This window comes from Oncorhynchus mykiss, chromosome 2 (genome assembly GCF_057628025.1).
Source record: "Oncorhynchus mykiss isolate SJ-2025 chromosome 2, ASM5762802v1, whole genome shotgun sequence".
NCBI lineage: Eukaryota > Metazoa > Chordata > Actinopteri > Salmoniformes > Salmonidae > Oncorhynchus > Oncorhynchus mykiss.
Genome location: NC_143023.1, coordinates 70,748,555 through 70,760,363, shown reverse-complemented (window position 1 = coordinate 70,760,363; position 11,809 = coordinate 70,748,555).

Sequence of the window (11,809 nt, the reverse complement as noted above, 5' to 3'; positions counted from 1 at the left end):
TTGTTGTAATGGCTGCCAACAAAAATACTTTATCTGCAGCATGTTTGATGTTCAGCAGAACCATTCTATCAGAAAGTAAAACTGTTTCAAAAAGATAAATCCTTTCACTAATTTAAATAAATATGACAAAAAAAACAAGCAGAGAATTTCTGGCCACCCAGACTGCAGATATGGTGAGTCATCCTTGCATAATTACACACTGTACTACCAACACAATGTCCCTGGTCTCCAGTGAATGGCCTGCCTGTCCACTTGCATTTGTTAAATCATCATAAACAGTTACTCATAAAGAGTGGCGGCAGGGCCCACCTACCTTGATCGCCACTCGTTTGCTTTCATTCTGCCCTAGCACTCAAGTGGAAATAAGTGTGTTTACCCACCAGAGGGTCACACATGCTAATGAGTGGCTGTTTGTTCTTCACAGCACTCACGCAGGAGGAAATTCATTTTAGAAAGTGATGATTGTGTGTGTGAGACAAAAAGTGATATTCCTAAAATCATAATGTATTTGTGATGCTTAAACACTATGCCTAACTATCTACATTTAGAAGTATAGGTGCATATTTCAAGTCATTTATTGAATATAATATTTAACAAACTTCATCAAGGGTAAATGTTTACAGAATTGGAATAACCTGAACAACACAACAGAGGCAGACTTCCCTCACAGGGATGCGGAGATGGTCATTTGCAATATGATATTCTAATCCTATTGACATATGTCTGAGTTATTTATTGGATTTGTAACATACACAATTGTGTGTGTGCGTGTGTGCGTTTGTATGTGTGTCACAGGGAAAGCAAAGACTAGGTATAGGTTATGTCTCTGCCACCCTCCAGTATAATAGCTCTGCTGCCAAAACACCTTCATTGAGTCCACGATAATGAGAAACCCATAGCAGTGGAAAAACAGATTTACTCACTAGACTGCGGCTTTTCCCTGCAAGTGGAATTCCAGAAATGTATTCTATTTCTCTGTGGGAAGCTTGCGGTTTTGTGTAATGGTGAAAGAGACAGAATACAGAAAAGGACAGACATGACTGGTGAACCAGACATGACTTAAATTCCATTCTGTGTCATGGGACCACAGGCAAAGGCATGGGAAAAGAATACCTTATCATAACACTTACTGAAGAAATGGCCATCAAAGACACAATTTACATGCATTAGAAATGGACTGAACTATTCAAACTTATAACCAACCTTTAGCCAAGCTATGACATGCAAAACCACACAAAGAGAATGCAAAAGTACATTCAACTCTGGTGGTGATATTTACAATCTGGCTCAGTTCCAATAGGTTATGGGGACCAAAACCTTCCAAATGGGGACCAAAACCTGACTACAATCAAATGTACACATGAAATGCCAGTGGGACACATTTGACCTATCAATGAGGATGCTTGGCTGGCCTGTTGTAGTGCTGCTTGTTCCTCATGGTGTTTAAGACCTGGGGGGTCTGATGCCTTTTTAAACACTGCAAGAAATAATGAACAATGGCTCTTTATAAAATAGGACACCCAGCACAGGACGTGTCCCCATCAATTATAGTGACAAGACCGCACAGCAAGAGCATTAAAGCTACAGTGACCTTCATTGCGGTCTCCTCACAGTTTGATGATGAGCTGCATAATGTGCCCTTATGATTTGTGACTTTAGAGATCAGTTGGGTTGGTTTGGAGTTGCCCATTCCTCAATATACCACTGTTTCTGATTTGTGCTTAGGAACTAGTGCCAGGTATATTGCCACAAGACTGTAAGCCCCCTGAGATAAAGCCTACAGATTAGCTTCAGGTCTTAGACAAGGTTAGTGCATGGTTCACTAAACCACCTCCACTACACTTAGGGTGATGCTCTGAAGACCTGGTTATAACATCTATTCAGTCATGGGTTCTGAATCAAATCAAATTGTATTGGTCACATACACATATTTGGCAGATGTTATTGCGCATGTAGCGAAATGCTTGTATGCCCATTTAAGGGAAACTGTCGGAGGCAGATATAAAAAACAAGGATATTGAAGGATAAAGGTTTGTTGGTTTTAAACAGGTTAGAGTACAACTCATCAACACAGATAGCTTCTTAGATCTTTCGCTTACACTGAATAGAACTGACACTCCTCAGTTCAGTGCATTCACAGGACAGTAATTGTTAATGAGCAAGTTACACAATATTGACTGACCAAAAACAGTGACAAATAAAACTACAGCATGAAAGAAAGAGAAAACAGTTAGGCTCTGCATTAAAACAAACAGTTCATATTTCAGAAACAGAAATACAGTGCATTCGGAAAGTATTCAGACCCTTAGACTTTTTCCACATTTTCTTATGTTACAGCCTTTTGCTACAATTTATTAAATAGTTTTTTCCCCCTCATCAATCCACACACAACACCCCATAATGACAAAGCAAAAACAGGTTTTTAGAAATGTTTGTAAATGTATATATTTTTTTTAACGGATACAGTGCCTTGCGAAAGTATTCGGCCCCCTTGAACTTTGCGACCTTTTGCCACATTTCAGGCTTCAAACATAAAGATATAAAACTGTATTTTTTTGTGAAGAATCAACAACAAGTGGGACACAATCATGAAGTGGAAGGACATTTTTTAACAAATCAAAAACTGAAAAATTGGGTGTGCAAAATTATTCATCCCCTTTACTTTCAGTGCAGCAAACTCTCTCCAGAAGTTCAGTGAGGATCTCTGAATGATCCAATGTTGACCTAAATGACTAATGATGATAAATACAATCCACCTGTGTGTAATCAAGTCTCCGTATAAATGCACCTGCACTGTGATAGTCTCAGAGGTCCGTTAAAAGCCCAGAGAGCATCATGAAGAACAAGGAACACACCAGGCAGGTCCGAGATACTGTTGTGAAGAAGTTTAAAGCCGGATTTGGATACAAAAAGATTTCCTAAGCTTTAAACATCCCAAGGAGCACTGTGCAAGCAATAATATTGAAATGGAAGGAGTATCAGACCACTGCAAATCTACCAAGACCTGGAGAAGACTGATCAGAGATGCAGCCAAGAGGCCCATGATCACTCTGGATGAACTGCAGAGATCTACAGCTGAGGTGGGAGACTCTGTCCATAGGACAACAATCAGTCGTATATTGCACAAATCTGGCCTTTATGGAAGAGTGGCAAGAAGAAAGCCATTTCTTAAAGATATCCATAAAAAGCGTTGTTTAAAGTTTGCCACAAGCCACCTGGGAGACACACCAAACATGTGGAAGAAGGTGCTCTGGTCAGATGAAACCAAAATTGAACTTTTTGGCAACAATGCAAAACGTTATGTTTGGCGTAAAAGCAACACAGCTCATCACCCTGAACACACCATCCCCACTGTCAAACATGGTGGTGGCAGCATCATGGTTTGGGCCTGCTTTTCTTCAGCAGGGACAGGGAAGATGGTTAAAATTGATGGGAAGATGGATGGAGCCAAATACAGGACCATTCTGGAAGAAAACCTGATGGAGTCTGCAAAAGACCTGAGACTGGGACGGAGATTTGTCTTCCAACAAGACAATGATCCAAAACATAAAGCAAAATCTACAATGGAATGGTTCAAAAATAAACATATCCAGGTGTTAGAATGGCCAAGTCAAAGTCCAGACCTGAATCCAATCGAGAATCTGTGGAAAGAACTGAAAACTGCTGTGCACAAATGCTCTCCATCCAACCTCACTGAGCTCGAGCTGTTTTGCAAGGAGGAATGGGAAAAAAATTCAGTCTCTCGATGTGCAAAACTGATAGAGACATACCCCAAGCGACTTACAGCTGTAATCGCAGCAAAAGTTGGCGCTACAAAGTATTAACTTAAGGGGGCTGAATAATTTTGCACGCCCAATTTTTCAGTTTTTGATTTGTTAAAAAAGTTTGAAATATCCAATAAATGTCGTTCCACTTCATGATTGTGTCCCACTTGTTGTTGATTCTTCACAAAAAAATACAGTTTTATATCTTTATGTTTGAAGCCTGAAATGTGGCAAAAGGTCGCAAAGTTCAAGGGGGCCGAATACTTTCGCAAGGCACTGTATATACAATTTACATAAGTATTCAGATTCTTTACTCTGTACTTTGTTGAAGCACCTTTGGCAGCGATTACATCCTCAAGTCTTCTTGGGTATGATACTTTAAGCTTGGCACACATGTATTTGGGGAGATTCTCCCATTCTTCTCTGCAGATCTGGTCAAGCTCTGTCAGGTTGGACAGGGAGCGTTGTTGCACAGCTATTTTCACGTCTCTCCAGAGATGTTCGATCGAGTTCAAGTTTGGGCTCTTGCTGGGCCACTCAAGGACATTCAGAGACTTCTCCCAAAGCCACTCCTGCGTTGTCTTGGCTGTGTGCTTAGGGTGGAAAAAGTGAGGGGATCTGAATACTTTCTGAATGCACTGTATGTATGCACTACCGGTCAAAATTTTAGAACACCTACTCATTCAAGAGTTTTTCTTTATTTGACTATTTTCTACATTGTAGAATAATAGTGAAACATCAACACTTTGAAATAACACATATGGAATCAAATATATTTTATATTTGAGATTCTTCAAATAGCCATCCTTTGCCTTGATGACAGCTTTGCACACTCTTTGCATTCTCTCAACCAGCTTCACCTGGAATGCTTTTCCAACAGTCTTGAAGGAGTTCCCAAATATGCTGAGCACTTGTTGGCTGCTTTTCCTTCACTCTGCAGTCCAACTCATCCCAAACCATCTCAATTAGGTTGAGGTCGGGGGATTGTGGAGGCCAGGTCATCTGATGCAAAACTCCATCACTCTCCTTATTGGTCAAATAGCCCTTGCACAGCTTGGAGGTGTGTTGGGTTATTGTCCTGTTGAAAAACAAATGATAGTCCCACTAAGCGCAAACCAGATGGGATGGCGTATCACTGCAGAATGATATGGTAGCATGGGTTAAGTGTGCCTTGAATTCAAAATAAATCACAGACAGTGTCACCAGAAAAGCCACCCCACACCATAACCCCTCCTCCTCCATGCTTTACGGTGGGAAATACACATGGGAAGATCATCCGTTCACCCACATCGCATTTCACAAAGACCACAAATGCCACGAAGGCCTCATTCACAGTCTCATCTGAACAGTTGATGTTGAGATGTGTCTGTTACTTGAACTCTGTGCAGCATTTATTTGGGCTGCAATTTCTGAGGCTGGTAACTCTAATGAATTTATCCTCTGCAGCATGGGTAATTCTGGATCTTCCATTCCTGTTGCGGTCATCATAGCACTTGAGAGTTGTTGCGACTGCACTTGAATTTTTTTTCAAAGGTCTTGAAATTTTCCGTATTGACTGAGCTTCTTTGCTTATTTGAGCTGTTATTGCCATAATATGGACTTGGTCTTTTACCAAATAGAGCTATCTTCTGTGTCCTCCCCTACCTTGTCACAACACAACTGCTTGGCTCAGATGCATTACAGTTCTTTCCAACTGCTTACGCACAAAATCTTTTCATGTCACACGATTTTTAAAACCTCTCACTCAAAGTGCTAAACTACACACCAAATATCCAAAACCATAAGCTATTTCTCAGCCTTTGACTCAGTTGTCAATTGCATAAAACACTTTTTTCAAAACACTACACACAATTCTCTACCTAAAACACAAAAATCTAACAGGGAGCGACTTGCTTTACTTTTCAAAACACAACCAATCAAAATGCTACACTTATTCACCAGGTCACACTCCTATCTTCCAAACACTAATAGCTTAACTGATCACTAACCAATCACTGCTTTACTGTAGTATAGGCCTATAAATAGGTCAAAGGTCAGATTACCTGTTTTGAACAATGGATGCCAACAATGGACAGAGAGCAAGAGGAGGAGGAGGGAGAGGAAGAGGAAGAAGAAGAAGAGGACGAGGACAAAGAAGAGAAGGAAGGAGAGCCATCTCTGGTGAGATTAGGGCAACACTTGTTGATCATGTGATCGACCACAGTTTGACCATGAGAGAGGCTGGACTGAGAGTCCAGCCCAACTTGAGTCGATTTACAGTGGCGTCCATAATTCGAACCTTCAGAAATGAGAACAGGTATGCAACTATCTAATGACTATTTTAGCATTACAGTAATGTACTGTAAAATACGTATGACTGCATAGTATTGCATAAACATTTGTAACTCTAAGCCATCCATTTACTGCACTGCATTGAATGAATGAGGTTGGTTATCATGCTGTACTACATTTTTTTGTACATTGTTTACAGTTCCTATGCTGAACACATACTGTGTTTGAATTCTGTACAGAGTGGAAAGGCAAAGACATCATGGAGGACGAGGACGCTTGTTTACAGATGTACAAGAGACTGCAATTATAAATATGGTTTTGGCCAACAATGCAATTAGGATTCGAGAGATAAGAGAGCATATCTTGAATAATGACACCATATTTAACAACATCAATGCTGTAAGCCTGTCGACCATACAACGCATCCTCCAACGGCACCGAGTGATGATGAAACAACTTTACAAGGTGCCATTTGAGAGAAACTCTGACAGAGTCAAGAATATGCGACATGACTTTGTAGAGGTATGTATGCAACACTACTTCCAGTACTTCAGACATACCATATTTACTCATCTGTATATCCTTTTGTCTGTTACAGAGAGTATTGGAGCTGGGTGCCCATGTAATTCGCCATGAATTTATTTATGTGGATGAGGTTGGCTTCAACCTCACCAAAACCAGGCGCCGCGGAAGAAATGTAATAGGACAGTAAGGCAATTACCAATGTCCCTGGACAGCGTGGGGGTAATATAACTATGTGTGCTGCCCTCACTCAAAACGGGGTCCTCCATCACAATGCCACACTGGGTCCGTACAGTATTGTGGCCAGACCCAGGCCGGAGAAGAGATGAAGTGTAGCTTAGCACTGCTGACTGCCCCCCCTACCAATTCCTGGACTGCCCCCCCGGGACCCCACACACACAATTGTGTTCTTTACTGAATTCTAAAGAATATACTTTTGATTTACATATGTTTATGGTTTTGTTGTATGCTACTGAATACAACAGTAATGTTTGGCCTAATAAATATTTTCTGTTTCTACATTGCATTGGTGTTTACAGTGTACTTGTTACCCCTCTCAGCAGATTACTTTCACTGTAGAACATTGTATTGAAATGTAGATATAAGCCTATGAAAGACCAAAGAGCTTTAGATTTAGAACAACAGTGTTTACATGGTATATCCAAAAATTTGCTATTATGAAAGCAGTGTTTGCCATTTGATGCAAATGCTTCATTCTGACATGTGTTTATGGCATTTTGAATGCAGTGTTACCTTTTGAAGGAGATGTGAGGCATTTTGCATTTTGTGTGTGCAGTTTTGGGAATTGTGTGTAGAGTTTTGAAAAAAAGGAGAGTTTTGAAAACTTGTGTAAGCAGTTGGAAAAAACTGTAAGAAGGAAATCAATTCCACAAATGAACTTATAAGGAGGCACACCTGCTAATTTAAATGCATTCCAGGTGACTACCTCATGAAGCTGGTTGAGAGAATACCAAGAGTGTGCAAAGCTGTCATCAAGGCTAATGGTGACTATTTGAAGAATCTCAAATATAAAATATATATTGGTTTGATTAACACTTTTTTGGTTACTACATGGTTCCATTTGTGCTATTTCATAGTTGTGATGTCTTCACTATTATTGTACAATGCAGAAAATAGTAAAAATAAAGAAAAACCCTTGTAGGAGTTCTAAAACTTTTGACTGGTAGTGTACAGTTGAAGTCGGAAGTTTACATACTCCTTAGCCAAATATATTGAAACTCAGTTTTTCGCAATTCCTGACATTTAAACCTCATAAAAATTCCCTGTCTTAGGTCAGTTAGGATCACCACTTTATTTTAAGAATGTGAAATGTCAGAATAATAGTAGAGAGAATGATTTATTTCAGCTTTTATGTCTTTCATCACATTCCCAGTGGGTCAGAAGAGTACATACACTCAATTAGTATTTGGTAGCATTGCCTTTAAATTGTTTAACTTGGGTCAAACGTTTTGGGTAGTCTTCCACAAGCTTTCCACAATAAGTTGGGGGAATTTTGGCCCATTCCTCCTGACAGAGCAGGTGTAACTGAGTCAGGTTTGTAGGCCTCTTTGCTAGCACACACTTTTTCAGTTCTGCCCACACATTTTCTATAGGATTGAGGTCAGGTGTTTGTGATGGCCCCTCCAATACCTTGACTTTGATGTCCTTAAGCCATTTTGCCACAACTTTGGAAGTATGCTTGGGGTCATTGTCCACTTGGAAGGCCCCTTTGCGACCAAGCTTTAACTTCCTGACTGATGTCTTGTGATGTTGCTTCAATATATCCACATAATTTCCCCTCCTCATGATGCCATTTATTTTGTGAAGTGCACCAGTCCCTCCTGCAGCAAAGCGCACCCACAACATGATGCTGCCACCCCTGTGCTTCACAGTTAGGATAGTGTTCTTCGGCTTGCAAGCCTCCCGATTTTTCCTCCAAACATAACAATGGTCATTAAGGCCAAACAGTTCTATTTTTGTTTCATCAGACCGGAGGACATTTCTCCAAAAAGTACGATCTTTGTTCCCATGTGCAGTGGCAAACCGTTGTCTGGCTTTTTTTATGTTGGTTTTGGAGCCGTAGCTTCTTCCTTGCTGAGCAGCCTTTCAGGTTATGTCGATATTGACTCGTTTTACACTGGATGTAGATACTTTGTACCTGTTTCCTCCAGTATCTTCACAAGGTCCTTAGCTGTTGTTCTGGGATTGATTTGCACTTTTCGCACCAAAGTACTTTCATCTCTAGGAGACAGAACACGTCTCCTTCCTGAGCGGTATGGTATGATGGCTGCGTGGTCCCATGGTGTTTATACTTGCGTACTATTGTTTGTACAGATGAACGTGGTACCTTTAGGTGTTTGCAAATTGCTCCCAAGGATGAACCAGACCTGTGTAGGTCTTGGCTGATTTCTTTTGATTTTCCTATGATGTCAAACAATGAGGCACTGAGTTTGAAGGTAGGCCTTGAAATACATCCACAGTTGCACCTCCAATTGACTCAAATGATGTCAATTAGCATATCTGAAGCTTCAAAAGCCATGACATAATTTCTGGAATTTCCCAAGCTGTTTAAAGGCACAGTCAACTTAGTGTATGTAAACTTCTGACCCACTGGAATTGTGATACAGTGAATTTTAAGTGAAATAATCTGTCTGTTAACAATTGTTGGAAAAATTACCTGTGTCATGCACAAAGTAGATGTCCTAACCGACTTGCCAAAACTATAGTTTGTTAACAGGAAATTTGTGGAGTGGTTTAAAAACTAGTTTTAATGACTCCAACCTGTATGTAAAGTGTATGTAAACTTCCGACTTCAACTGTAAATAAGGTATCTGTTTTATATTTTTAATACATTTTCCAAAAATCTAAAAACCTGTTTTTGCTTTGTCATTATGGGCTATTGTGTGTAGAGTGGTGAGGGAAAAAGTTATTTAATCCATTTTAGAATAAGACAGTAACGTATCAAAATTTTGAAAAGGTCAAGGGGGTTTGAATATTTTCCGAATGCACTGTACATATACATTTTTTGTCCATTTAAATAACATTAAATTGATCAGAAATACAGTATAGACATTGTTAATGTTGTAGTTTAAAGAATGCCAGTTCTATTGCTTCTTTAATCAGAACAACAGTTTTCAGCTGTACTAACATAATTGCAAAAGAGCTTTCCAATTATCAATTAGCCTTTTAAAATGATAAACTTGGATTAGCTAACACAACGTGCCATTGGAACACAGGAGTGATGGTTGCTGATAATGGGCCCCTGTTCGCCTAAGTAGATATTCCATTAAAAATCAGCCGTTTCCAGCTACAATAGTCATTTACAACATTAACAATGTCTACACTATATTTCTGATCAATTTGATGTTATTTCAATGGACAGAAAAATGATTTTCTTTCAAAAACAAGGATATTTCTAAGTGACCCCAAACTTTTGAACGGTAGTGTATATGTATTATATAAATCATGATTTGGTGAGCTATATGTCAAGGACATATCAGGTTCAAAGCGTCACTACTCACATTCTGAGACTTTTTTTAGATTGTCCCTGCGAAATAAACTTAATATCGCCTATTCAGTTAAGCTAAACAATCCTGAAACACAGATTTGACATGGAGTACAAGTAATGATAGAGGAAGTCAAAATCACATCAATGTTTAGCCTGGTCTGATGGTGTGGTCATGTGTTGTATAACCAGGAGTCCCTAAGCAGTTGAAAATAATCTGGTTTTATTCCCTATTCTTTATCATTCTAAACTTTTGTGAAAGGTGAAGTGGAACAATGATCAAAACACCATTTCTCTTTAGGGCTTGAATATCACCTATATGTGACATCTTCCTCTAAATCCTCACTGTGTTCTCCTCTACGGAGTCCTTTAATATATAAACTTAATGACGAAAATGTCCCTCTTCTGGACGAAGTGGTTACAGCAGTCCTCTGTTGCTGTGTGTGTGTGTGTGTGTGTGTGTGTGTGTGTGTGTGTGAGAGAGAGAGAGAGAGAGAGAGAGAGAGAGAGAGAGAGAGAGAGAGAGAGAGCGAGAGATCCATTTACAATATTTGAAATGTGTTTTATGTGTATGTTACCTGAATGGGACGTCCAGTAGAGTGAACAAGTGTGTGAACTGAGACACCCCCAGACTTGATGGTGCCATCCTCATGGCATACCACGTAGCTCAGTTGATAGAGTGTTGTGCTTGTAACACAAGGATTGTGGGTTTAATTACAATGGGCGACCAGCAGAAAAATGTATGCACTCCCTACTGTAAGTTACTCCGGATAAGTGTGTCTGCTAAATTACTTTCATTTGAAATAAGCAGCCTAGACATTAGTCAACATTGAACTGAACCAAATTAGCAACAATTGTCTTTCTAAACACACAGTCGCTGCTTAACAATAATCCCCCACCCCCTTGCTGGAAATCATAGCTAATGTTCATATGTTATTATATGATCTGGTGTGATGAATGTAGGTATGTGCCTTTTACCTCTATGCTGCACAGCATTCAACATCCATGTGTGCCCACACACAAGCATAGTCTCTTGGTTTTGTAGCTAGAAGGCTTGCAGAAGGGGTCGTGATATATACAAAACAAAAATATAAACACAACATGTAAAGTGTTTGGTCCCTTGTTTCATGAGCTGAAACAAAAGATAAAAGCTGAAGAACATACGCACATCCAGGTACTTTCCGCAGATCCTGGAGTTGTAGGCAAACTCATGGAAAACAGAAAGGAAAACGCTGCACACTGCTGCTCATGCTCCCAGGTGATTTTATTTCTAACAACATTTCGACCATTATGTGCCTGATGAAGACCTAAGAGTCAAAACCTGGTTATAAATAAAATCACCTGGGAGCAAGAGCAGCAGTGTGCAGCGTTTTCCTTTCTGTGTTGGCTGAAATATAAGATCTCAGAAACGTTCCATATACACTAAAAGCTTATTTCTCTTAAACAGCCTGATCTTTACACAGGTGTACTTTGTGCTGAGGACAATAAAAGGCCACTTTAAAATGTGCACTTTTGTTACAGAACACAATGCCTTAGATGTCTCTAGTTTTGAGGGAGAGTGTTTGTGTGTGTGTGTGTGTGTGTGTGTGGCCAAGATAAAGGAAAGCAGTGCGACACAAACAACAACACAGAGTTACACATGGAATAAACAAGCGTACAGTTAATAACACAATATAAAAAAAGAAAATCTATATACAGTGTGTGCAAATGGCATGAGGAGGTAGGCAATAAATACGCCATAGTAGCG